Raw genomic sequence first — 25,260 nt, 5'->3', positions numbered from 1 at the left:
AAAAACTCGGGTTCGTCCGGGATTTGAACCCGGAACCACTCGCACCCTAAGCGAGCATCATACCCCTAGACCAACGGACCATGTGTGTAACTAAACATGCTCAACTTCTAGGCCTACCTTGTTGTTAGTTGCATTTAAATAGTCACCTAATTACTTCTGCAAAAACTCGGGTCCGTCCGGGATTTGAACCCGGGACCACTCGCACCCAAAGCGAGTATCATACCCCTAGACCAACGGACCATGTGTGTAACTAAACATGCTCAACTCATAGGCCTACCTTGTTGTTAGTTGCATTTAAATAGTCTCTTAACTACTTCTGCAAAAAATCGGGTTCACCCGGGATTTGAACCCGGGACCACTCGCAACCTGAGCGAGTATCATTCCCCTAGACCAACGGACCATGTGTGTAACTAAATATGCTCAACTCATAGGCCTACCTTGTTGTTAGTTGCATTTAAATAGTCTCTTAACTACTTGTGCGAAAAATCGGGTTCACCCGGGATTTGAACCCGGGACCACTCGCAACCTGAGCGAGTATCATGCCCCTAGACCAACGGACCATGCGTGTAACTAAAACATGCTCAACTCGAAGGCCTACAATTTAACTAGTTGCATTTAAATAGTCACAAAATTACTTCTGCAAAAACTCGGGTCCGTCAGGGATTTGAACCCGGGACTACTCGCACCCTAAGCGAGTTTCATACCTCTAGACCAACGGACCATGATTGATACTGAAACATGCTCAACTCATAGGCCTAACTTGTTGTTAGTTGCATTTAAATAGCCACTAAATTACTTCTGCAAAAACTCGGGTTCGTCCGGGATTTGAACCCGGGACCACTCGCGCCCTAAGCGAGCATCATACCCCTAGACCAACGGACCATGTGTGTATCTAAACATGCTCAACTCATAGGCCTACCTTGTTGTTAGTTGCATTTAAATAGTCTCTTAATTACTTCTGCAAAAACTCGGGTTCATCCGGGATTTGAACCAGGGACTACTCGAAACTTGAGCGAGTATCATGACCCTAGACCAACGGACCATGATTGATACTGAAACATGCTCAACTCATAGGCCTAACTTGTTGTTAGTTGCATTTAAATAGTCACTAAATTCCTTCTGCAAAAACTCGGGTTCGTCCGGGATTTGAACCCATGACCACTCGCACCCTAAGCGAGCATCATACCCCTAGACCAACGGACCATGTGTGTAACTAAACATGCTCAACTTCTAGGCCTACCTTGTTGTTAGTTGCATTTAAATAGTCACTTAATTACTTCTGCAAAAACTCGGGTCCGTCCGGGATTTGAACCCGGGACCACTCGCACCCAAAGCGAGTATCATACCCCTAGACCAACGGACCATGTGTGTAACTAAACATGCTCAACTCATAGGCCTACCTTGTTGTTAGTTGCATTTAAATAGTCTCTTAACTACTTCTGCAAAAAATCGGGTTCACCCGGGATTTGAACCAGGGACCACTCGCAACCTGAGCGAGTATCATACCCCTAGACCAACCGACCATGTTTGTAATGAACAAGCTCAACTCATATGCCTACCCTGTAGTTAGTTGCATTAAAATAGACACTAATTTACTTTTGCAAAAACTCGGGTCCGTCCGGGATTTGAACCCGGGACCACTCGCACCCTAAGCGAGTATCATACCCCTAGACCAACGGACCATGCGTGTAACTAAAACATGCTCAACTCGAAGGCCTACAATTTAACTAGTTGCATTTAAATAGTCACAAAATTACTTCTGCAAAAACTCGGGTACGTCCGGGATTTGAACCCGGAACCATTCGCACCCTAAGCGAGCATCATACCCCTAGACCAACGGACCATGTGTGTAACTAAACATGCTCAACTCATAGGCCTACCTTGTTGTTAGTTGCATTTAAATAGTCTCTTAATTACTTCTGCAAAAACTCGGGTTCATCCGGGATTTGAACCAGGGACTACTCGAAACTTGAGCGAGTATCATGACCCTAGACCAACGGACCATGATTGATACTGAAACACGCTCAACTCATAGGCCTAACTTGTTGTTAGTTGCATTTAAATAGTCACTAAATTCCTTCTGCAAAAACTCGGGTTCGTCCGGGATTTGAACCCGTGACCACTCGCACCCTAAGCGAGCATCATACCCCTAGACCAACGGACCATGTGTGTAACTAAACATGCTCAACTTCTAGGCCTACCTTGTTGTTAGTTGCATTTAAATAGTCACTTAATTACTTCTGCAAAAACTCGGGTCCGTCCGGGATTTGAACCCGGGACCACTCGCACCCAAAGCGAGTATCATACCCCTAGACCAACGGACCATGTTTGTAATGAACAAGCTCAACTCATATGCCTACCCTGTAGTTAGTTGCATTAAAATAGACACTAATTTACTTTTGCAAAAACTCGGGTCCGTCCGGGATTTGAACCCGGGACCACTCGCACCCAAAGCGAGTATCATACCCCTAGACCAACGGACCATGTTTGTAATGAACAAGCTCAACTCATATGCCTACCCTGTAGTTAGTTGCATTTAAATAGTCACAAAATTACTTCTGCAAAAACTCGGGTACGTCCGAGATTTGAACCCGGAACCATTCGCACCCTAAGCGAGCATCATACCCCTAGACCAACGGACCATGTGTGTAACTAAACATGCTCAACTCATAGGCCTACCTTGTTGTTAGTTGCATTTAAATAGTCTCTTAACTACTTCTGCAAAAAATCGGGTTCACACGGGATTTGAACCCGGGACCACTCGCAACCTGAGCGAGTATCATGCCCCTAGACCAACGGACCATGCGTGTAACTAAAACATGCTCAACTCGAAGGCCTACAATTTAACTAGTTGCATTTAAATAGTCACAAAATTACTTCTGCAAAAACTCGGGTCCGTCAGGGATTTGAACCCGGAGTAGTCACTCGCACCCTAAGCGAGTTTCATACCCCTAGACCAACGGACCATGATTGATACTGAAACATGCTCAACTCATAGGCCTAACTTGTTGTTAGTTGCATTTAAATAGCCACTAAATTACTTCTGCAAAAACTCGGGTTCGTCCGGGATTTGAACCCGGGACCACTCGCGCCCTAAGCGAGCATCATACCCCTAGACCAACGGACCATGTGTGTAACTAAACATGCTCAACTCATAGGCCTACCTTGTTGTTAGTTGCATTTAAATAGTCTCTTAATTACTTCTGCAAAAACTCGGGTTCATCCGGGATTTGAACCCGGGACCACTCGAAACTTGAGCGAGTATCATGACCCTAGACCAACGGACCATGATTGATACTGAAACATGCTCAACTCATAGGCCTAACTTGTTGTTAGTTGCATTTAAATAGTCACTAAATTCCTTCTGCAAAAACTCTGGTTCGTCCGGGATTTGAACCCGTGACCACTCGCACCCTAAGCGAGCATCATACCCCTAGACCAACGGACCATGTGTGTAACTAAACATGCTCAACTTCTAGGCCTACCTTGTTGTTAGTTGCATTTAAATAGTCACTTAATTACTTCTGCAAAAACTCGGGTCCGTCCGGGATTTGAACCCGGGACCACTCGCACCCAAAGCGAGTATCATACCTCTAGACCAACGGACCATGTTTGTAATGAACAAGCTCAACTCATATGCCTACCCTGTAGTTAGTTGCATTAAAATAGTCACTTAATTACTTCTGCAAAAACTCGGGTCCGTCCGGGATTTGAACCCGGGACCACTCGCACCCAAAGCGAGTATCATACCCCTAGACCAACGGGCCATGTGTGTAACTAAACATGCTCAACTCATAGGCCTACCTTGTTGTTAGTTGCATTTAAATAGTCTCTTAACTACTTCTGCAAAAAATCGGGTTCACCCGGGATTTGAACCCGGGACCACTCGCAACCTGAGCGAGTATCATGCCCCTAGACCAACGGACCATGTGTGTAACTAAAAATGCTCAACTCATAGGCCTACCTTTTTGTTAGTTGCATTTAAATAGTCTCTTAACTACTTCTGCAAAAAATCAGGTTCACCCGGGATTTGAACCCGGGACCACTAGCAACCTGAGCGAGTATCATGCCCCTAGACCAACGGACCATGCGTGTAACTAAAACATGCTCAACTCGAAGGCCTACAATTTAACTAGTTGCATTTAAATAGTCACAAAATTGCTTCTGCAAAAACTCGGGTTCGTCCGGGATTTGAACCCGGGACCACTCGCGCCCTATGCGAGCATCATACCCCTAGACCAACGGACCATGTGTGTTACTAAACATGCTCAACTCATAGGCCTACCTTGTTGTTAGTTGCATTTAAATAGTCTCTTAATTACTTCTGCAAAAACTCGGGTTCATCCGGGATTTGAACCCGGGACCACTCGAAACTTGAGCGAGTATCATGACCCTAGACCAACGGACCATGATTGATACTGAAACATGCTCAACTCATAGGCCTAACTTGTTGTTAGTTGCATTTAAATAGTCACTAAATTCCTTCTGCAAAAACTCGCGTTCGTCCGGGATTTGAACCGCTGACCACTCGCACTCTAAGCGAGCATCATACCCCTAGACCAACGGACCATGTGTGTAACTAAACATGCTCAACTTCTAGGCCTACCTTGTTGTTAGTTGTATTTAAATAGTCACTTAATTACTTCTGCAAAAACTCGGGTCCGTCCGGGATTTAAACCCGGGACCACTCGCACCCAAAGCGAGTATCATACCCCTAGACCAACGGACCATGTGTGTAACTAAACATGCTCAACTCATAGGCCTACCTTGTTGTTAGTTGCATTTAAATAGTCTCTTAACTACTTCTGCAAAAAATCGGGTTCACCCGGGATTTGAACCCGGGACCACTCGCAACCTGAGCGAGTATCATGCCCCTAGACCAACGGACCATGTGTGTAACTAAAAATGCTCAACTCATAGGCCTACCTTGTTGTTAGTTGCATTTAAATAGTCTCTTAACTACTTCTGCAAAAAATCAGGTTCACCCGGGATTTGAACCCGGGACCACTAGCAACCTGAGCGAGTATCATGCCCCTAGACCAACGGACCATGCGTGTAGCTAAAACATGCTCAACTCGAAGGCCTACAATTTAACTAGTTGCATTTAAATAGTCACAAAATTGCTTCTGCAAAAACTCGGGTCCGTCAGGGATTTGAACCCGGGACTACTCGCACCCTAAGCGAGTATCATACCCCTAGACCAACGGACCATGATTGATACTGAAACATGCTCAACTCATAGGCCTAACTTGTTGTTAGTTGCATTTAAATAGCCACTAAATTACTTCTGCAAAAACTCGGGTCCGTCCGGGATTTGAACCCGGTACCACTCGGACCCTAAGCGAGTATCATAGCCCTAGACCAACGAACCATGTGTGTAACTAAACATGCTCAACTCATAGACCTACCCTGTAGTTAGTTGCATTTAAATAGTTACTTAATTACTTCTGCATATATTCGGGTTCGTCCGGGATTTGAACCCGGGACCACTCGCTTCCATAGCGAGTATCATACCCCTAGACCAACGGACCATGTCGTTAACTAAATATGCTCAACTCATAGGCCTACCTTGTTGGTAGTTGCACTTAAATAGTCACTAAATTACTTCTGCAAAAACTCGGGTTCGCCCGGGATTTTAACCCGGGACCACTCGCACTCTAAGCGAGTATCATACCCCTAGACCAACGGACCATGTGTGCAACTAAAACATGCCCAACTCGAAGGCCTACAATTTAACTAGTTGCATTTAAATAGTCACAAAATTACTTCTGAATAAACTCGGGTCCGTCCGGGATTTGAACCCGGGCCCACTCACACCCGAAGCGAGTATCATACCCCTAGACCAACGGACCATGAATGATAATGAAACATGCTCAACTCATAGGCCTACCTTGTTGTTAGTTGCATTTAAATAGCCACTAAATTACTTCTGCAAAAACTCGGGTCCGTCCGGGATTTGAACCCGGTACCACTCGCACCCTAAGCGAGTATCATAGCCCTAAACCAACGAACCATGTGTGTAACTAAACATGCTCAACTCATAGACCTACCCTGTAGTTAGTTGCGTTTAAATAGTCACTAAATTACTTCTGCAAAAACTCGGGTTCGTCCGGGATTTGAACCCGGGACCACTAGCAACCTGAGCGAGTATCATGCCCCTAGACCAACGGACCATGCGTGTAGCTAAAACATGCTCAACTCGAAGGCCTACAATTTAACTAGTTGCATTTAAATAGTCACAAAATTGCTTCTGCAAAAACTCGGGTCCGTCAGGGATTTGAACCCGGGACTACTCGCACCCTAAGCGAGTATCATACCCCTAGACCAACGGACCATGATTGATACTGAAACATGCTCAACTCATAGGCCTAACTTGTTGTTAGTTGCATTTAAATAGCCACTAAATTACTTCTGCAAAAACTCGGGTCCGTCCGGGATTTGAACCCGGTACCACTCGGACCCTAAGCGAGTATCATAGCCCTAGACCAACGAACCATGTGTGTAACTAAACATGCTCAACTCATAGACCTACCCTGTAGTTAGTTGCATTTAAATAGTTACTTAATTACTTCTGCATATATTCGGGTTCGTCCGGGATTTGAACCCGGGACCACTCGCACCCATAGCGAGTATCATACCCCTAGACCAACGGACCATGTCTGTAACTAAATATGCTCAACTCATAGGCCTACCTTGTTGGTAGTTGCACTTAAATAGTCACTAAATTACTTCTGCAAAAACTCGGGTTCGCCCGGGATTTTAACCCGGGACCACTCGCACCCTAAGCGAGTATCATACCCCTAGACCAACGGACCATGTGTGAAACTAAAACATGCTCAACTCGAAGGCCTACAATTTAACTAGTTGCATTTAAATAGTCACAAAATTACTTCTGAATAAACTCGGGTCCGTCCGGGATTTGAACCCGGGCCCACTCACACCCGAAGCGAGTATCATACCCCTAGACCAACGGACCATGAATGATAATGAAACATGCTCAACTCATAGGCCTACCTTGTTGTTAGTTGCATTTAAATAGCCACTAAATTACTTCTGCAAAAACTCGGGTCCGTCCGGGATTTGAACCCGGTACCACTCGCACCCTAAGCGAGTATCATAGCCCTAAACCAACGAACCATGTGTGTAACTAAACATGCTCAACTCATAGACCTACCCTGTAGTTAGTTGCGTTTAAATAGTCACTAAATTACTTCTGCAAAAACTCGGGTTCGTCCGGGATTTGAACCCGGGACCACTCGCACTCTAAGCGAGTATCATACCCCTAGACCAACGGACCATCTGTGTAACTAAAATATGCTCAACTCGAAGGCCTACAATTTAACTAGTTGCATTTAAATAGTCACAAAATTTCTTCTGAATAAACTCGGGTCCGTCCGGGATTTGAAACCGGGACCACTCACACCCGAAGCGAGTATCATACCCCTAGACCAGCGGACCATGAATAATACTGAAACATGCTCAACTCATAGGCCTACCTTGTTGTTTGTTGCATTTAAATAGCCACTAAATTACTTCTGCAAAAACTCGGGTCCGTCCGGGATTTGAACCCGGTACCACTCGGACCCTAAGCGAGTATCATAGCCCTAGACCAACGAACCATGTGTGTAACTAAACATGCTCAACTCATAGACCTACCCTGTAGTTAGTTGCATTTAAATAGTTACTTAATTACTTCTGCATATATTCGGGTTCTTCCGGGATTTGAACCCGGGACCACTCGCACCCATAGCGAGAATCATACCCCTAGACCAACGGACCATGTCTGTAACTAAATATGCTCAACTCATAGGCCTACCTTGTTGGTAGTTGCATTTAAATAGTCACTAAATTACTTCTGCAAAAACTCGGGTCCGTCCGGTATTTGAATCCGGTACCACTCGCACCCTAAGGGAGTATCATAGCCCTAAACCAACGAACCATGTGTGTAACTAAACATGCTCAACTCATAGACCTACCCTGTAGTTAGTTGCGTTTAAATAGTCACTAAATTACTTCTGTAAAAACTCGGGTTCGTCCGGGATTTGAACCCGGGACCACTAGCAACCTGAGCGAGTATCATGCCCCTAGACCAACGGACCATGCGTGTAGCTAAAACATGCTCAACTCGAAGGCCTACAATTTAACTAGTTGCATTTAAATAGTCACAAAATTGCTTCTGCAAAAACTCGGGTCCGTCAGGGATTTGAACCCGGGACTACTCGCACCCTAAGCGAGTATCATACCCCTAGACCAACGGACCATGAATGATAATGAAACATGCTCAACTCATAGGCCTACCTTGTTGTTAGTTGCATTTAAATAGCCACTAAATTACTTCTGCAAAAACTCGGGTCCGTCCGGGATTTGAACCCGGTACCACTCGCACCCTAAGCGAGTATCATAGCCCTAAACCAACGAACCATGTGTGTAACTAAACATGCTCAACTCATAGACCTACCCTGTAGTTAGTTGCGTTTAAATAGTCACTAAATTACTTCTGCAAAAACTCGGGTTCGTCCGGGATTTGAACCCGGGACCACTAGCAACCTGAGCGAGTATCATGCCCCTAGACCAACGGACCATGCGTGTAGCTAAAACATGCTCAACTCGAAGGCCTACAATTTAACTAGTTGCATTTAAATAGTCACAAAATTGCTTCTGCAAAAACTCGGGTCCGTCAGGGATTTGAACCCGGGACTACTCGCACCCTAAGCGAGTATCATACCCCTAGACCAACGGACCATGATTGATACTGAAACATGCTCAACTCATAGGCCTAACTTGTTGTTAGTTGCATTTAAATAGCCACTAAATTACTTCTGCAAAAACTCGGGTCCGTCCGGGATTTGAACCCGGTACCACTCGGACCCTAAGCGAGTATCATAGCCCTAGACCAACGAACCATGTGTGTAACTAAACATGCTCAACTCATAGACCTACCCTGTAGTTAGTTGCATTTAAATAGTTACTTAATTACTTCTGCATATATTCGGGTTCTTCCGGGATTTGAACCCGGGACCACTCGCACCCATAGCGAGAATCATACCCCTAGACCAACGGACCATGTCTGTAACTAAATATGCTCAACTCATAGGCCTACCTTGTTGGTAGTTGCATTTAAATAGTCACTAAATTACTTCTGCAAAAACTCGGGTCCGTCCGGTATTTGAATCCGGTACCACTCGCACCCTAAGGGAGTATCATAGCCCTAAACCAACGAACCATGTGTGTAACTAAACATGCTCAACTCATAGACCTACCCTGTAGTTAGTTGCGTTTAAATAGTCACTAAATTACTTCTGTAAAAACTCGGGTTCGTCCGGGATTTGAACCCGGGACCACTAGCAACCTGAGCGAGTATCATGCCCCTAGACCAACGGACCATGCGTGTAGCTAAAACATGCTCAACTCGAAGGCCTACAATTTAACTAGTTGCATTTAAATAGTCACAAAATTGCTTCTGCAAAAACTCGGGTCCGTCAGGGATTTGAACCCGGGACTACTCGCACCCTAAGCGAGTATCATACCCCTAGACCAACGGACCATGAATGATAATGAAACATGCTCAACTCATAGGCCTACCTTGTTGTTAGTTGCATTTAAATAGCCACTAAATTACTTCTGCAAAAACTCGGGTCCGTCCGGGATTTGAACCCGGTACCACTCGCACCCTAAGCGAGTATCATAGCCCTAAACCAACGAACCATGTGTGTAACTAAACATGCTCAACTCATAGACCTACCCTGTAGTTAGTTGCGTTTAAATAGTCACTAAATTACTTCTGCAAAAACTCGGGTTCGTCCGGGATTTGAACCCGGGACCACTAGCAACCTGAGCGAGTATCATGCCCCTAGACCAACGGACCATGCGTGTAGCTAAAACATGCTCAACTCGAAGGCCTACAATTTAACTAGTTGCATTTAAATAGTCACAAAATTGCTTCTGCAAAAACTCGGGTCCGTCAGGGATTTGAACCCGGGACTACTCGCACCCTAAGCGAGTATCATACCCCTAGACCAACGGACCATGATTGATACTGAAACATGCTCAACTCATAGGCCTAACTTGTTGTTAGTTGCATTTAAATAGCCACTAAATTACTTCTGCAAAAACTCGGGTCCGTCCGGGATTTGAACCCGGTACCACTCGGACCCTAAGCGAGTATCATAGCCCTAGACCAACGAACCATGTGTGTAACTAAACATGCTCAACTCATAGACCTACCCTGTAGTTAGTTGCATTTAAATAGTTACTTAATTACTTCTGCATATATTCGGGTTCGTGCGGGATTTGAACCCGGGACCACTCGCACCCATAGCGAGTATCATACCCCTAGACCAACGGACCATGTCTGTAACTAAATATGCTCAACTCATAGGCCTACCTTGTTGGTAGTTGCACTTAAATAGTCACTAAATTACTTCTGCAAAAACTCGGGTTCGCCCGGGATTTTAACCCGGGACCACTCGCACCCTAAGCGAGTATCATACCCCTAGACCAACGGACCATGTGTGAAACTAAAACATGCTCAACTCGAAGGCCTACAATTTAACTAGTTGCATTTAAATAGTCACAAAATTACTTCTGAATATACTCGGGTCCGTCCGGGATTTGAACCCGGGCCCACTCACACCCGAAGCGAGTATCATACCCCTAGACCAACGGACCATGAATGATAATGAAACATGCTCAACTCATAGGCCTACCTTGTTGTTAGTTGCATTTAAATAGCCACTAAATTACTTCTGCAAAAACTCGGGTCCGTCCGGGATTTGAACCCGGTACCACTCGCACCCTAAGCGAGTATCATAGCCCTAAACCAACGAACCATGTGTGTAACTAAACATGCTCAACTCATAGACCTACCCTGTAGTTAGTTGCGTTTAAATAGTCACTAAATTACTTCTGCAAAAACTCGGGTTCGTCCGGGATTTGAACCCGGGACCACTCGCACTCTAAGCGAGTATCATACCCCTAGACCAACGGACCATGTGTGTAACTAAAATATGCTCAACTCGAAGGCCTACAATTTAACTAGTTGCATTTAAATAGTCACAAAATTTCTTCTGAATAAACTCGGGTCCGTCCGGGATTTGAACCCGGGACCACTCACACCCGAAGCGAGTATCATACCCCTAGACCAGCGGACCATGAATAATACTGAAACATGCTCAACTCATAGGCCTACCTTGTTGTTTGTTGCATTTAAATAGCCACTAAATTACTTCTGCAAAAACTCGGGTCCGTCCGGGATTTGAACCCGGTACCACTCGGACCCTAAGCGAGTATCATAGCCCTAGACCAACGAACCATGTGTGTAACTAAACATGCTCAACTCATAGACCTACCCTGTAGTTAGTTGCATTTAAATAGTTACTTAATTACTTCTGCATATATTCGGGTTCTTCCGGGATTTGAACCCGGGACCACTCGCACCCATAGCGAGTATCATACCCCTAGACCAACGGACCATGTCTGTAACTAAATATGCTCAACTCATAGGCCTACCTTGTTGGTAGTTGCATTTAAATAGTCACTAAATTACTTCTGCAAAAACTCGGGTCCGTCCGGTATTTGAATCCGGTACCACTCGCACCCTAAGGGAGTATCATAGCCCTAAACCAACGAACCATGTGTGTAACTAAACATGCTCAACTCATAGACCTACCCTGTAGTTAGTTGCGTTTAAATAGTCACTAAATTACTTCTGTAAAAACTCGGGTTCGCCCGGGATTTTAACCCGGGACCACTCGCACCCTAAGCGAGTATCATACCCCTAGACCAACGGACCATGTGTGCAACTAAAACATGCTCAACTCGAAGGCCTACAATTTAACTAGTTGCATTTAAATAGTCACAAAATTACTTCTGAATAAACTCGGGTCCGTCCGGGATTTGAACCCGGGACCACTCACACCCGAAGCGAGTATCATACCCTTAGACCAACGGACCATGAATAATAATGAAACATGCTCAACTCATAGGCCTACCTTGTTGTTAGTTGCATTTAAATAGCCACTAAATTACTTCTGCAAAAACTCGGGTCCGTCCGGGATTTGAACCCGGTACCACTCGCACCCTAAGCGAGTATCATACCCCTAGACCAACGGACCATGTGTGTAACTAAACATGCTCAACTCATAGGTCTACCCTGTAGTTAGTTGCGTTTAAATTGTCACTAAATTACTTCTGCAAAAACACGGGTTCGTCCGGGATTTGAACCCGAGACCACTCGCACCCTAAGCGAGTATCATACCCCTAGACCAACGAACCATGTGTGTAACTAAATATGCTCAACTCATAGGCCTACCTTGTTGTTAGTTGCATTTAAATAGTCTCTTAACTACTTCTCTATCACGTCACTTGCAAGGAGAAGAAAAGAAAATTTAGTTGTGAAGCAATTACCATGCAAGACTTCATCGAAAGTTTAGAAAAGCTATTTTCTTGCAAAATCAAAACTTTGTAAGTGTTTGATAGCGATTTCGAAGATTGGGTCGATTTGGATGTTGGAGAAAGCCTCCCGGAATATAAATCAAAAATTAATTTGATAATTGAAGAAGGAAATCAAGTGTAAGAAAATTGAAAATTTCGGGTTTTTTTGTAAACTTGACAATAAATTGAATTCAAAAAATAGCAATCAATCTGAAAAAACAATAATAAGACAATCGAAGTTGTGGTTCCAGGGACATCCGGTGAAGTGTCTAAAGATTTGACAAATTTATTCATTAGAAAATTGCCAACCTTCTACGCAATCCCAACTCTACCGCCGACTATATTGGATCCCATTTCAAAGAAAGTTTCAAGGGTATTCCAAACATCAAACTCTTCTCTTATTATCAATGTTTTATTTCAAGATGAAACAGATTTGTTTGGTAAAATTAAAATATAAAAATATATGTATTGTAAAACTTCCAAATTAATTCTGGTTTTATTGTCCCAAGGTACCCAAGTAGTCGAGAGTACAACGAAATTGGTCGGCAGTTAATTACAATACATCCATTCTAAAGTAAAGGCTTGTTGGTTCTCTTGGCTATGTATGATTTTACACATTTTTTATATTGCTCATTTTTTCTCCGAGAATGTGTTTAGCTATGAGGATTTAGTAAGCTGTTTACCTAATAAATACCATATATGTTTTATAGTATTCTTTCCAAAAGTCAGTAATAAATAATTGTCAGAGAATATTTAATTCAATTTTGATAATAATGCTAGTACAGGTGAAAATAGTCAGACAATTGATTTTTGTCAATTTAGTGTGAATTTTTTATCTACACAGGGAACATGGAAAACTGTGTTAGAGAATAGGTTGCGCCATAAACGCCTAAAAAACAAACATGTGCCAGAAATTGCAGCGATTGCTGGAAGATTTAAGTCTAAAAGAACTAGAGTTGTTGAAGAAACGGACGAAACTAGTCTCATGAAAAGAAAATCAACAGTCGAACCAAAATCAAAGCTCGTCACGCCAATGGTGAGGCATTGGGAATAGTTACCTTTCATTAGTTTTAACTTTTTATATCGTTTTTCTAAGCTGTTGGTAGAATGGCAGAGGACATTCATTCCATTAAAAGCCACATTGAGGCATTAAATAAAGAGCTGGAATAATCGAAACCGGACCAAAATATTTTGGAAGAGAAGATTTTCAGAACATCTTGTTATCGGCAAGAATTTGCTTTCAAGCACGAGTCCGAAAATTAATTAAAGAGTTCCCTCTTTTATGCCAGAAAAATGAGGTATTTCGAGAACCAATTGCGAATGAAACTTTTAAACAAATATATGTTCTCCCATCGTCTTTGTTGGTCTATGGCATTTTTAGTGCATGGTCTTTGTTAGCCCCTCCTGGTCAGAACAAAAATGTGCCATGAAATAGCGTCAAAAGACTTGATTCACTGCTATGTGAACCTGAATTTGCTCTTAAAATGATTCACTGCTATGTGAACCTGAATTTGCTCTTAAAATTATAAGTATCAAGCCTATTTTTCTAGCTTGTGATGGAAATGAACAGGCTTATCAATATTAGACCATCAGCGGAAAGCTGATGGTTCACCACTTCAAACCCTTGGCCCATAAAATTATGCAAATATCTCAAAGGAGCAAGGAAAAAAATGTAAAAATATTACTCAAGGTACTAGAAGAGAGTAGAGGTGTTTTGGCGGCTGATGTATTTCAAGGTAACCTTTTCGTAATTTATACACGATTTAACGATTCCCTCCCATTGGACCGAAATCCCATTCAACCGAAACCAAAGAAGGGAGGTCCCATTGGACCGAAATCCCGCACCTTGGGCGGTTTCCGAAAAGTGGAGATAGCCATGAATGGCTGCACTTAACGTTAGTGTACACTGCCTAATTATCTCCGATAAAAACGAAGTAGCAATGAGTTAACCGTGGAATCGGTTTTAAAGGCTTATGTTAATTTAAGGGAAAGCTAAAATAAGCCGTAAACCGTAACATTTTCTTTAATGTTACTTAAAATTACAAAACGCTTTAACTTGAATAAAAAGTCTAATAATTTTTTCTCTGTTTATTTCAACTTGGTTGTTTCAAATTGAATAGTGTTCTAAAGTAATTTTCCAATGGTATTTTCATGAAAAGTACGAAACATTTACGTCGCTCAACCCAACCTAACCTAACCTAACCAAACCTAACCAAACCAAACCTAACCTAACCTAACCTAACCTAACCTAACATAACATAACAGTAATGTTTTGGAAAAGGCATATTATTTGAGAAGTCAATGAAGCTAAACATCAGAATTCTGGAAAAGGCGTAGCATTGTTAAATGATTTATAAAATATTACTAACCTAGCCTAACCTAACTTAACCTAACCTAACCTAATCTAGCCTAACCTAACCAAACCTAACCAAACCTAACCAACCCAAACCTAACCTAACCTAACCAAACCTAACCTAACCAAACCAAACCAAACCAAACGTAACCTAACCTAATCTATCCTAACCAAACCTAACCTAACCAAACCTAACCTAACCTAACCTAAACAAACCTAAACAAACCTAACCAAACCTAACCTAACCTAACCTAAACAAACCTAAACAAACCTAAACAAAACTAACCAAACCTAAACAAACCTAACCAAACCAAACCTAACCATACCTAACCTAACCTAACCATACCTAACCTAACCTAACCTAACCTAACCTAACCTAACCATACCTAACCTAACCTAACCTGACCTGACCTAACCTGACCTGACCTGACCTAACCTGACCTGACCTGACCTAACCTGACCTGACCTAACCTGACCTGACCTGATCCTACCTGACCTAACCTAACCTAACCTGACCTAACCTGACCTAACCTAACCTAACCTAACAGTAATGTTTTGGAAAAGGCATATTAGTTGAGAAGTCAATGAAGCTAAACATCAATATTTGGGAAAAGGCGTAGCATTGTTAAATGATTTATAAAATATTACTAACCTAACCTAACCTGTCCTAAATCAACGTCACCCCGTTGCATTCGAATCGATGGGATCTCCTTATCTTACGCAAATCCCAGTGGTTCGAAAACCCGCCGTACCGCTAGTTTCTTATCTAGTTTGGCGTATTTCGGTTGAATGGGATTTCGGTTCATTGGGAATTCGGTCCATTGGGAAGATACCGATTTAACTTGGAGGGTTCTCTACATATTCTTTCTTAAAAATTAGTTTTGGCTTCTTCCCTGCATATTTAACGAAAGTTTAGTATCATGGATTGCATTCAATGTTAGTGAATTTTAATAATTTTTCAGTGCAGATGTTACACAAATTATGAAATTTGAAATATTGATTTATTTTGAATAATTCATGCACCTATTATATAACAGAAAAGAAAAATTTCATTTTTTTCTGGAAGCAGTTGTAAATACTCCGACCATTTTATTTTCTGAAGGGCAAGCAGAGGCCATTTTTATTTTAACATATGTAGTGAGTGTCAATGGAATCACATTTGAAGTGGGAAGTTTAAAAATGGCAGTCACGTCATTATTTAAAGCTTATTACGCAATGCAATTGCTATTCCCTAAATCTTCAAAAAAATGGAACACTTAGAAAAAATTGTATTTCGCATTGAAAACAAGAAAGTGACTGCACAAGTTTTGAACGTGTACAATAAGTTGAAAGGGTAATAAATGAAATTTGTTAAGAAAATTTACTCTTATGCCTATACTATCCTATTATTTTATATTAGAACAAAACTCGTTTGAATGCCAATCCAATCCTACTTAAGTCCCTAAACACTATCATTTGAATGCTAATCCGATCATATTTAAACCAATAAGAACTCGTTTGAATATTAATTCAAGCCGTTCCAAAAGGTTTTGCAAGCTCTTCGCGGACTTATTAAGTCAAGTACTTAACAACGATAAGCTTTATCAGTATAACCTAACAACGATAAGCTTTATCAGTATAACCTATGACTCCCTGAATTTAGATAAAAGCACGATAACGAAACGCTAGCGACAGACTTGTAGTCTAGGTCGTGATGTGTTAACATACTAGCAATAAACTTTATTAAACATTAACGACATCCTAACTATGTTCAACATCGCTAAGAATGCGAAGAAAGTGATCGCTAGGAGTCCGAAGAAAGCTGTCGCTAGGAGTCCGAACAAAAACTGTCGCTAGAAGTCCGAACAAAAACTGTCGCTAGGAGTCCAAACAAAAACTGTCGCTAGGAGTCCGAACAAAAACTGTCGCTAGGAGTCCGAACAAAAACTGTCGCTAGGAGTCCTATATATAGTCAAAGAGACCAGAGCCAAGGGGACTAGTTAGTAGTGAGAGAGCTAAGCTAGTTAGCGATTTCAACCAGAGTAGACCAGCGAAGTGACTTCGAACACCCGTTAAGTCAACATCTCCTTATCGGCGAGGTTCACTGTTGGGCATTCTCGGCCCTCTAGCACAAATAGTTTTAGTCTCGCGTACTACGGTTGTCTAGGTACCCTTTGCTTTAAGGAACATACACTGGACACAGTATGGCTCTTCACACCTCGGTGAGCGTAAATAATTTATAAATAAGAAGAAACCCTATGGGCTACCCTATTTTGATTTTGGAATTGTATATATCATTATTTAATTTAATAGCCATTATTGTTTAACTTATCATTTCTAAACCAATGACTAACAAGTACCTGAGCATTAAATAAACGATCTTGAGCACCAAAGATCTGTCTTGAGTTCATTATTTCATTCCTGTAAGCCTACTTTTTGGCTCAATCGGTTACAAGGGAGAAGCAATTGGCGAGCTTACCAGGACTTGTTTTTGTATTGATTGTGTTTTTTTTAATTTAATTTAATTCTCAATATCTTATTTATTATATGTCCACTAGTTTGACCTGGGCTTAGGAAGCGCGGCAATCTAGTTCCCCACGTGATCCGTACCTTACGCAAAGTTAGGGCAGAGTTTTAAACAATGTGGCGATACAAGGATTCAGAATCCCATAGTGACTCAAAAGACGCCACCATAGTAGCGGTGCGGCCTACTCAATTTTCGGCTACATCTAAAAGATTGGCTAGGAGCAATAATACCTCTGCAGCACGTGATATTCGTCGTGCGGAAGTTAGGCTAACTAAACGTAACATATCTCAGTTTCGTAATTTAAATTTAACGGACTCCCCAGTTGCCGCTACCGGAACAAATACCCCTATTATGGCCACAGTCCCAGTTTCAGTAAGTCAAACTGGTTTAAAATTTAGTAATCCAAGTGTTGGTAACGTAAGGTTTAATACAATGCAAACTAGTATTAATCCCTTTTCTATTGCGTCTACAACGAGACTTACACCTAATACACATCTCCCTGTTAGAGTAACAAGTTCTTCGTTGACCAATACAGGGTTGCCACGGATTTTTTATTTTAAAATTCCTTGACTTTTCCAGGTTTTCCTTGACCAACTAAAGCTAATTTCCCTGACCAATTTTGAAACTTACACTAACTGTAAATCAGAATGCATCCTTTAAAAATACCTTATTTATCATCTACGTTTTACATACAATTATGCTAATTTTATCACAGTTTTTAATTGAAACTACTAGTTAATACTTAATAAACCTTTATTAGGAACAATCCGAAAAAATGACTTGTATTTAAGACTAGAATAATCTAGAATGGAGCATGTTGAAGGCAAAGATGACTCAAGGTCTTCTCCAATTTAAGAATTTCTTTGTCCACCTCTTCGTTTTCAAATATGTGGGTTTGACTTAATTTAGATTTCATTGCTCTAAGCTCCAACTCGTTTAGATGTCTTTTTCTAGTATCAGCGAATTTAATTGCGTTTTCCTCTTTTTTTTCTTATATTCTAATTCATGCTGATATCGAATTCAAGATTCACGAATGGACCTTATCAAACTTCAATCCACTGTAACATTTTTAATTCCTCCAAGATTTTTAACTCCATCGTAGACTTGTTGCCGAGCAATAATTGAGTTTTCATGTAAATTCCCAACAAGCTAACTTTTCTTGATTGAAAATCCGCCCTCAACAGGCGCATTTCCATTTGATAAAATTAAAACTATTTTTATTTCTTGCCAAAGATCTTTAAGGTCACCTTGACCGTCAAACATATCACAACAGAGGCGCCAATGGCTCAGCAGATTTAAATTTTCTAAGAAGCCACCTTTGCTTGCATCAAAGGATCTTCCATGCATTGTTTTACGTTTTCAACTGAAATGGTCCCTGCTAATTTTGACGACGAAATAAATTTCATGATAAATTGGTAAATGGTTAAAGCTCTTTTGGCACAAGAGGCATTTTCCACCCAACGAACTTGGCGAAACTTCTTTGAAAAAATTGTGCTTCCGGTAAATGATGAATAATCTGCTCTCTGTGCTAGACAATCCTTGAGAAGGTAATAAATACGTCTTAATAATTATTAATGTTCCACTTTACAGCTTTGTGACCAGTTTGAAGAGTGCCACGAACAACGTTTAGGCCGCATGAACCTACGTTGAGGAACTTAGTGGAATCTGCCTGTGAGCTGGCTTCTAATTCTGCTTTAAGCTTCCTGATAAAACTTCTATTAGTATTTAGTCCCTCCATACTGATCTGAAGCATATTTTCCAGTTGCAAACCATCAAGGCCTTCTTTGAACTTCGCAAGTATATCGTCAGCTATAGCATGACCCATAAAAACAGACTTCAAGCACCGAGTTGAAGTTTGACCTACTCCATTACTCCATAACCGCACGTGTATTTAAATCTGACCTCTTTGGCTTACTTTATTTAGAGCTTCGTCAAAACAAACAACATAAAGGGAATAAGTTGCCAAATTCTTGCGCTAAACATTGTCAAAATAAGGTGCCAATCCTAAAGTAACGATACAACTAGCTTTTGTTCGTGCAAAGCTAAATTTCTCAACAATTTGACTATCAGGGAACATATATTTGAAAATTTCGGAGTCATGGTTTACAGAATTTTACGATGCTTGAGTCATAACAAGTCACATTGTCCACAAAGCTTCAGCTTTAATAACCTCTTCCTTCAGTATAAAATTGCTAATTGAGCTTTTCTTGGACGTTATTTGATTTTCAGTTTCTTTCTTTGAGTTATGACAGACTTCGCAAGTGGTAGGACAGCTTGCGAATACATTGGACGAAGATTCTGGCTTAATTTTTTTTATCTTCAACGACGCAAGTAAGTTTTTTCCTTTTTAGTAAAGAGTCTATTTTGGTTTGTTCCTTACAAACAATTCCTTGATTAACTTTTTTCTTTAGGCCAGAACTTGACTGATGACTTTTTTTCCCATGTTGCTTAGGGAAAAATTTCAAATCTTACAGTATGCAGAAAATATATCATTATTTACAGGCTTAAGCCATAAAGCCCATTCTTCGTTAAGTTCTTCATTTATCCAATCCAAATTAAATCTAGTCAGTTTGTTCGGCATTTTTCACAGATTATGGAACTCAGATGCGCTTTTGTTACTACATTAATAATATTTATGTAATCTAAAATTTGTATTGTATATTTCTTACCATCAGACATATGGTTTTAAGTCCCGGTCTCTTGGATCCATAGCCTGAAGAGCAGACGACTCTTCTCTTAGTTTTGCCAAGGAGGATAATATGGAGAGCCGATTTAGTATAATTTTAGGAAAGTGACTGGTAGCCCTGCTTACACTAGTGGCCCCTGGTTCATCTGCGGAAAACTAATGTTGTGTCGTCTGCAACATATTCGGTTTAAGGCAAGGCTTAATTGAATAGGGCGGTAAATTTAAACCGATTTGTAAGTTTGCATGAATTTATTGTCGTCAAGTACTCCAATTAAATTAATCGACACACTAGAAATATTTTTAATGTTAAAGGCAGTGGTTTTTATTTTAATTATGCTTCAATTTAGAAAGTTTTTGACTTGAAGCATTTCGTTTTGGTATTGTTAAAAATGTGCATGCATTATTTTAATAAAAATGGTTTAAATTTTAATTTAAAAACTTAGCAAATTAAATTAAATATAAAATATCAAACTGTATAACTTAAATTTCAAAAACAAAAAAATATTCTTGTAAATTTTCCTTTACTCGATGTAAACTTTAAAATTGAAAGATATAATATAAAAACCCCCCAAAAAAGGGATTAAAGCCTTTTTAAAGAAATCCAGGTTGCCTTTCGTGAAACATGGGGCGTGTGTGGTAAAAATCGCGCACCCCAAAAAACTTTCCATGTTTCCGAAAGGCGCCATGAAGTCTATTGACGTCATCCCTGGGTTTCTATAGAAATTATTGTAAAGAGAGGAATCACTTCTCTGCTCTTCGCTGCGCAAGCAAGAAGAGCAAAATTTTGAGCAGTCAATAAAATAAAACCCAAAGACTTGTCCTTTGAAAATAAACTTAGATAATTAAACTAAAATAAAACGCGGTTAGCACCCAATTAAAACAAAACAAAAAAACGCGGTATCGTTTTTCAGTCGGCGATATAGCGGTAAAAATTCAAGCTCTCCCAGAACCAGCAAATCCTAGGAATTGGACGAACCAAAAGTCCAATTTCCTACATGGTGCCGAAACCCGGGACTAAACGCGTAATCGAAACGAAACAATGCCAAACGAAGACGAAATTACGGGTGAAAATATGGACGGGGACAAAACAAACGACCCGAAATCCTCAAAAACAAACAAAACTTCAAAAGCGCAACAAGAGCGTCTGGACAAATTAAATCTACAACGTGGTGCAAGAAAAAGCACTCGCGACGCAGTTAAAAGAACAATAAGTGAACTAGACGCGCTTCTCAAAAAAATAAAAATTTCATCTGTAATAGATGATATTGAAGACAATCTAAGCATTTTACTCCAAAAAGAAGAAGAGCTAGTAGAACTAGACGACAAGGTAGAGTCTCTCATTGAAGACGAAGCCGAACTATTCAAAGAAAGAAGTGAAGCCATCAACGAGAGGGACATCATCATTCTCTATAAATTGAAATCAACGAGGGCTATCAGAAGGGCAAACAGACAAGGAGGATCCAGCTACGGTGCATCAACCGTCATCGGGCAACTACCGCTACCCACGCCGCCAAACCAACAAAGCACCGCTGGAAACAACTTGTAACCGTAAAATTTAAATGTAGCAAAGGGGCCTAATTTCACGGCGCATAAAGATATTTAATTAAAACTAAGAATTAAAGAAATTCCCAGGTTACCCGTTTAAAGGTCTTATTGACCATGACTTTATAATTACCAAGTAATCCATCGTTGTAGGAAGAATTAACGCAGAGAGATAGAACTAGATTACAATATTTATTTTGGCAAAACGAAAGACACGTTCGTACTTGTTCGCGTTACAAAAAAACTACTCCTTTTAGAAGGTGGCGGTGGGGGTTTTTATCCCTCTCAAATTTTAGTTTTTTCATCTTTTTACAAGGAGCTAGTGGCGCTTAAGGCAGTATCTGCCGCCGCGACTATAAAACCCCGAGGAGGGGCGTCCAAGGCGCGCGTCACGCACGGCGCGAAGAGTAGTCCCTCACAACGCAGACAAGGGCAGATCATTGCCCTTAGCTGCCTTAATCCGAAGAGATCCAAAACGAGAATTGACCGCTCTTCTTGGAAGATTAATGGGGATATGGAAGCGGACGTATCAGCCCCCACCCTCGAGATACGCAAGGTTGGCCCTTGGGCTAGGAGCAGGTCCGGGGGACTATTAGGCCATCTTTGGCGGAAGGCGAAGACTTGCCAATCCGCTAAACGATATCTCTGGCGGCGCTGAAGTAGCCGCAATGCCCCGAACGAAATTAGCGGGAAAGGGGCGGACATCATGATGGTGGCCGGAACTTGCGCTGAACGATACGGGGCGTCGTTCGTCTCCAGAACGACGACGAAAGTCCCCATAGGACCCTGTGTGAGAGAGAAGAAAGTCAATGGGCGTCTCGTACCGTTTCCCACGGTTCTCGCGATATTGCTTGCCGCGCAAAGGTAAAATCACACGAAGTCACATCGGTGATGTCATGCTCGCGTAAATAGTTCGCAACGTCCGGGCGAGACCGAAGAGTCTTATGCGGATATTGTTCTGGAGGGTGATAGTAAATGTCCATTTCCGGACCTCCAGGTTTGGGATTCTTCTTCAGCACTATCTCACGTTTCCATCCTTTCCGAAAAGGGTTTACGAATCTCTAGGGATTGATGGGAACAGGGTTGGACAATTCCATTTCGTCTTCCTTAGATTCGGAGGAAGAACTGGAATCGTCAGGGTGAGATAGAGGAGAGGGTGGAGGGAGAGACTTCTACCTCGAGCTCCTATCAGGAGAGGAAGATGGAGAGGTTGGAGGGAGAGACTTGTCCCTCGAGTTCCTATCAGGAGAGGAAGATGGAGAGGTTGGAGGGAGAGACTTCTCCCTCGAGCTCCTATCAGGAGAGGAAAGTGGAGAAAGGTCTGGCGGCATCCGATTCACTCGGAAGACCGCGGGAGGATCTGAGAATAAGGCGAATGCGTCTGGCTCAGATTCCTCAGGTAGATCAGAGACTTCTGGGAAAGGCTCTGGAACTTCTTCCGATGGGGAAGAAGAGGACCCGTTTGTGGACGAAGAGGAGGATTGATTTCTCCTCGCTTCTTCACCAGACGACTCGGTCTGCGCTTCCTGATCTCTCAACAGTCGTTGTCTTCGTTCTCGCCGAGTCTCACGACGTTCGTCACCAGTACTGACTCCAGCGTCCTGAAGTACAGGTACGGATTGTGACGAGGTAGAACTTGAAGATGAGCTCCGTGACGTTGAGGATGACTGACTTCCGTCCGGTTGGCAGACATCTTTACTCGACCAATATAGCTTTAAGTGCGCGATATTCTCGATTCCTTTGCTTTCTCCGGTTTCTGGGTCTTCTAATTTGTATCGCAATCGGTCTAGTTTCTTTGAGATCTTGTAGGGACCATCCCATTTGGGACATAGCTTAGCGGCGATATTGGTTGCCGCTTGAGACAAGGGATGCGTCTCTTTCCAGATAAGCGCACCAACGGGAAATTCAATTCCTTCCCGCCTTTGATCATAATAGCGTTTCTGGTGTGCTTGCGCTTTCTTGGCAAGCTCTTTAGACAAAGCAAGTTGCTTCGCTAAAGCTGAGAGCGATGCGGACCTTTTAACAAAGTCCGCTACTGGCATCCCCACGTCTAAGTCCCAGGGAAATCTCGGTTCCCTACCCATGTTTAGGTAAAAAGGAGTTCTTCATGTTGTCGTGTGTATAGTCGAGTTGATGGCGAACTGGATGAATGGCAAGTTCTCGTCCCATCTTCGGTGATCTCGACCAACGAACATCGAAATGATTTCTCCCAGAACTCTGTTGGTGCGTTCCACAATGTTACTCTGAGGATGATACGGAGTGATGTATCGAGGCTTGACTTTGAACATCTTGAGAATGTCTTCCTTCTGTTTAGGACTCAGTGTAGGCGACGCGACAGCTTGTTCAATATCCTCGATAATCTGAGGTGTTGGAGTCTTTAACCCCGGGAGATTAAGCACGAATGGAAACGTTGTTCCGTCAATCTGACAAGTTTTTGTACCGAAGTCCAAAACGGCACGATGTTTATACAGGAAATTTTTTCCCAGAATAAAATCGTTTGGAAGTGACGGAACTACGTGAAACTCTTGCTTTAGTTTCAACTGTCCTAAGCGGAAGTCAATTCGCGCGCGTCCCTTTGTGAAGGTATAACGTCCATCGCCTAACACTATACACTGAGTCTCTTCTTCTTCTTCCGGAAGTCTGGTTTTAAAGTTCTGACTAAATTGCGCCACTGATATAAGCTGATAAAACAAGCGCCTGAATCTAGTCTGGTCGCGAAAGTCCCATGCAAATATACGGCATCTATGGCCACGGGAGGATCAACCTCACAGCGACGCACATCCATAGAGCCGACTTCCATAGGGGGCTTTATTTTCTTCGCGCGGCGGGAAGACGATCCCCTTTTGGTCTTCCCGCTTTCGCGTTTTCCGAAGCCGGTTTTTGCGCGACCTCTTGTTTGTCCGGACAGGTTGTGGCATAATGCCCTAAGTGTCCGCACTTATAACATTGGATTTGACTTAAATCGTTTTGCTCTGTCTGAGCCGGTGTAGGTCTATTGGAAATTCTTGCGTTTGGTGTCGCCACCTTTGATGTCGCACCTCCCCCCGGCGGTTTTGTTAAAACCGCGGCGGTGGGAGAATTTCGTCTCCCACTGGATTTACGCGGGGTAGACTTTGCACTGTCTCTAGAATACAATGAGCTAGAGGGGGTCGCTCGTAAAATTTCTTCGGTTACGCGGCCCTATTCTATAAAACTGCGCATTGTCCTTATGTTGTCGTTAAAGACATGGATGCGTATCTCGGGGAGGATATTTTTCTTGCAAATACCGACAAGTTCAGAGTCAGTGTACGGAACGCGCAGGTTTTGATTCATCGCGGTAATACTGGCGATATACGCGTCAAAAGAGACAGTAGCAGGCTGTTTAAACTGCGCTATTTCTAGGCGGAGGGATTCCTCCGCTCGTACCGAAAAGAAATAGACTCTAAATGCGCCTTTCACTGTACGCCACGTTAGTGTCTGATTTGGCCTATCCATGTCTCTAAACCAAATTAAGGCACGGCCCCTTAATATTTGTGGGAGAAGCGCGATAATGTCATTGTCTGTCATGCTCTGATATTCAGTGAATTCCGTTAAAGTCCGAAGGAATTCCGGCGTGCTTTCACCTTCAACACCACTAAGTATTAAGTGAGGGGGTGGTTTTGGCCTATTTTTGATGGCTGGTCTAGTTCCTATGTTTGCTAGCGTAGTTGCAAGAGTTTGAATAGTTTGCATCAAAACATTGGACATTGCACCTTGCGGTAG

At 42.2% G+C, this 25,260-nt stretch overlaps 1 long non-coding RNA gene and 23 other non-coding genes across 24 annotated transcripts in view; 1 reads left to right on the top strand and 23 right to left on the bottom strand.

Annotated features, from left to right (window-relative positions):
- The window catches only part of LOC149655007 (uncharacterized), a 573,911-nt gene that overhangs the window by 236,825 nt on the left and 311,826 nt on the right, over positions 1-25,260 (top strand). The window lies entirely within an intron of this gene.
- TRNAP-AGG (transfer RNA proline (anticodon AGG)) lies at positions 9-80 on the bottom strand. Its single transcript has one exon. It is a non-coding gene; the product is annotated as a tRNA-Pro (tRNA).
- TRNAP-UGG (transfer RNA proline (anticodon UGG)) lies at positions 169-240 on the bottom strand. The gene has a single exon. It is a non-coding gene; the product is annotated as a tRNA-Pro (tRNA).
- Positions 811-882, bottom strand: TRNAP-AGG (transfer RNA proline (anticodon AGG)). The gene has a single exon. It is a non-coding gene; the product is annotated as a tRNA-Pro (tRNA).
- TRNAP-UGG (transfer RNA proline (anticodon UGG)) lies at positions 1,292-1,363 on the bottom strand. The gene has a single exon. It is a non-coding gene; the product is annotated as a tRNA-Pro (tRNA).
- Positions 1,611-1,682, bottom strand: TRNAP-AGG (transfer RNA proline (anticodon AGG)). The gene has a single exon. It is a non-coding gene; the product is annotated as a tRNA-Pro (tRNA).
- TRNAP-AGG (transfer RNA proline (anticodon AGG)) lies at positions 2,093-2,164 on the bottom strand. The gene has a single exon. It is a non-coding gene; the product is annotated as a tRNA-Pro (tRNA).
- TRNAP-UGG (transfer RNA proline (anticodon UGG)) lies at positions 2,253-2,324 on the bottom strand. Its single transcript has one exon. It is a non-coding gene; the product is annotated as a tRNA-Pro (tRNA).
- On the bottom strand, positions 2,412-2,483 carry TRNAP-UGG (transfer RNA proline (anticodon UGG)). Its single transcript has one exon. It is a non-coding gene; the product is annotated as a tRNA-Pro (tRNA).
- Positions 3,056-3,127, bottom strand: TRNAP-AGG (transfer RNA proline (anticodon AGG)). Its single transcript has one exon. It is a non-coding gene; the product is annotated as a tRNA-Pro (tRNA).
- Positions 3,377-3,448, bottom strand: TRNAP-AGG (transfer RNA proline (anticodon AGG)). The gene has a single exon. It is a non-coding gene; the product is annotated as a tRNA-Pro (tRNA).
- Positions 3,537-3,608, bottom strand: TRNAP-UGG (transfer RNA proline (anticodon UGG)). The gene has a single exon. It is a non-coding gene; the product is annotated as a tRNA-Pro (tRNA).
- On the bottom strand, positions 3,696-3,767 carry TRNAP-UGG (transfer RNA proline (anticodon UGG)). The gene has a single exon. It is a non-coding gene; the product is annotated as a tRNA-Pro (tRNA).
- Positions 4,177-4,248, bottom strand: TRNAP-AGG (transfer RNA proline (anticodon AGG)). Its single transcript has one exon. It is a non-coding gene; the product is annotated as a tRNA-Pro (tRNA).
- TRNAP-UGG (transfer RNA proline (anticodon UGG)) lies at positions 4,658-4,729 on the bottom strand. The gene has a single exon. It is a non-coding gene; the product is annotated as a tRNA-Pro (tRNA).
- TRNAP-CGG (transfer RNA proline (anticodon CGG)) lies at positions 5,781-5,852 on the bottom strand. Its single transcript has one exon. It is a non-coding gene; the product is annotated as a tRNA-Pro (tRNA).
- On the bottom strand, positions 6,905-6,976 carry TRNAP-CGG (transfer RNA proline (anticodon CGG)). Its single transcript has one exon. It is a non-coding gene; the product is annotated as a tRNA-Pro (tRNA).
- Positions 7,226-7,297, bottom strand: TRNAS-AGA (transfer RNA serine (anticodon AGA)). The gene has a single exon. It is a non-coding gene; the product is annotated as a tRNA-Ser (tRNA).
- TRNAP-CGG (transfer RNA proline (anticodon CGG)) lies at positions 10,597-10,668 on the bottom strand. Its single transcript has one exon. It is a non-coding gene; the product is annotated as a tRNA-Pro (tRNA).
- TRNAS-AGA (transfer RNA serine (anticodon AGA)) lies at positions 10,918-10,989 on the bottom strand. The gene has a single exon. It is a non-coding gene; the product is annotated as a tRNA-Ser (tRNA).
- On the bottom strand, positions 11,079-11,150 carry TRNAP-CGG (transfer RNA proline (anticodon CGG)). The gene has a single exon. It is a non-coding gene; the product is annotated as a tRNA-Pro (tRNA).
- On the bottom strand, positions 11,881-11,952 carry TRNAP-CGG (transfer RNA proline (anticodon CGG)). Its single transcript has one exon. It is a non-coding gene; the product is annotated as a tRNA-Pro (tRNA).
- On the bottom strand, positions 12,042-12,113 carry TRNAP-AGG (transfer RNA proline (anticodon AGG)). Its single transcript has one exon. It is a non-coding gene; the product is annotated as a tRNA-Pro (tRNA).
- On the bottom strand, positions 12,202-12,273 carry TRNAP-AGG (transfer RNA proline (anticodon AGG)). The gene has a single exon. It is a non-coding gene; the product is annotated as a tRNA-Pro (tRNA).

The sequence above is a fragment of the Phalangium opilio genome, unplaced genomic scaffold, assembly GCF_054372755.1.
Source record: "Phalangium opilio isolate 3A_F unplaced genomic scaffold, DU_Popi_V2 ptg000078l_1, whole genome shotgun sequence".
NCBI lineage: Eukaryota > Metazoa > Arthropoda > Arachnida > Opiliones > Phalangiidae > Phalangium > Phalangium opilio.
The sequence above is the reverse complement of the archived record's forward strand: the minus strand, read 5'-3'. Positions and strand labels throughout refer to the sequence as shown.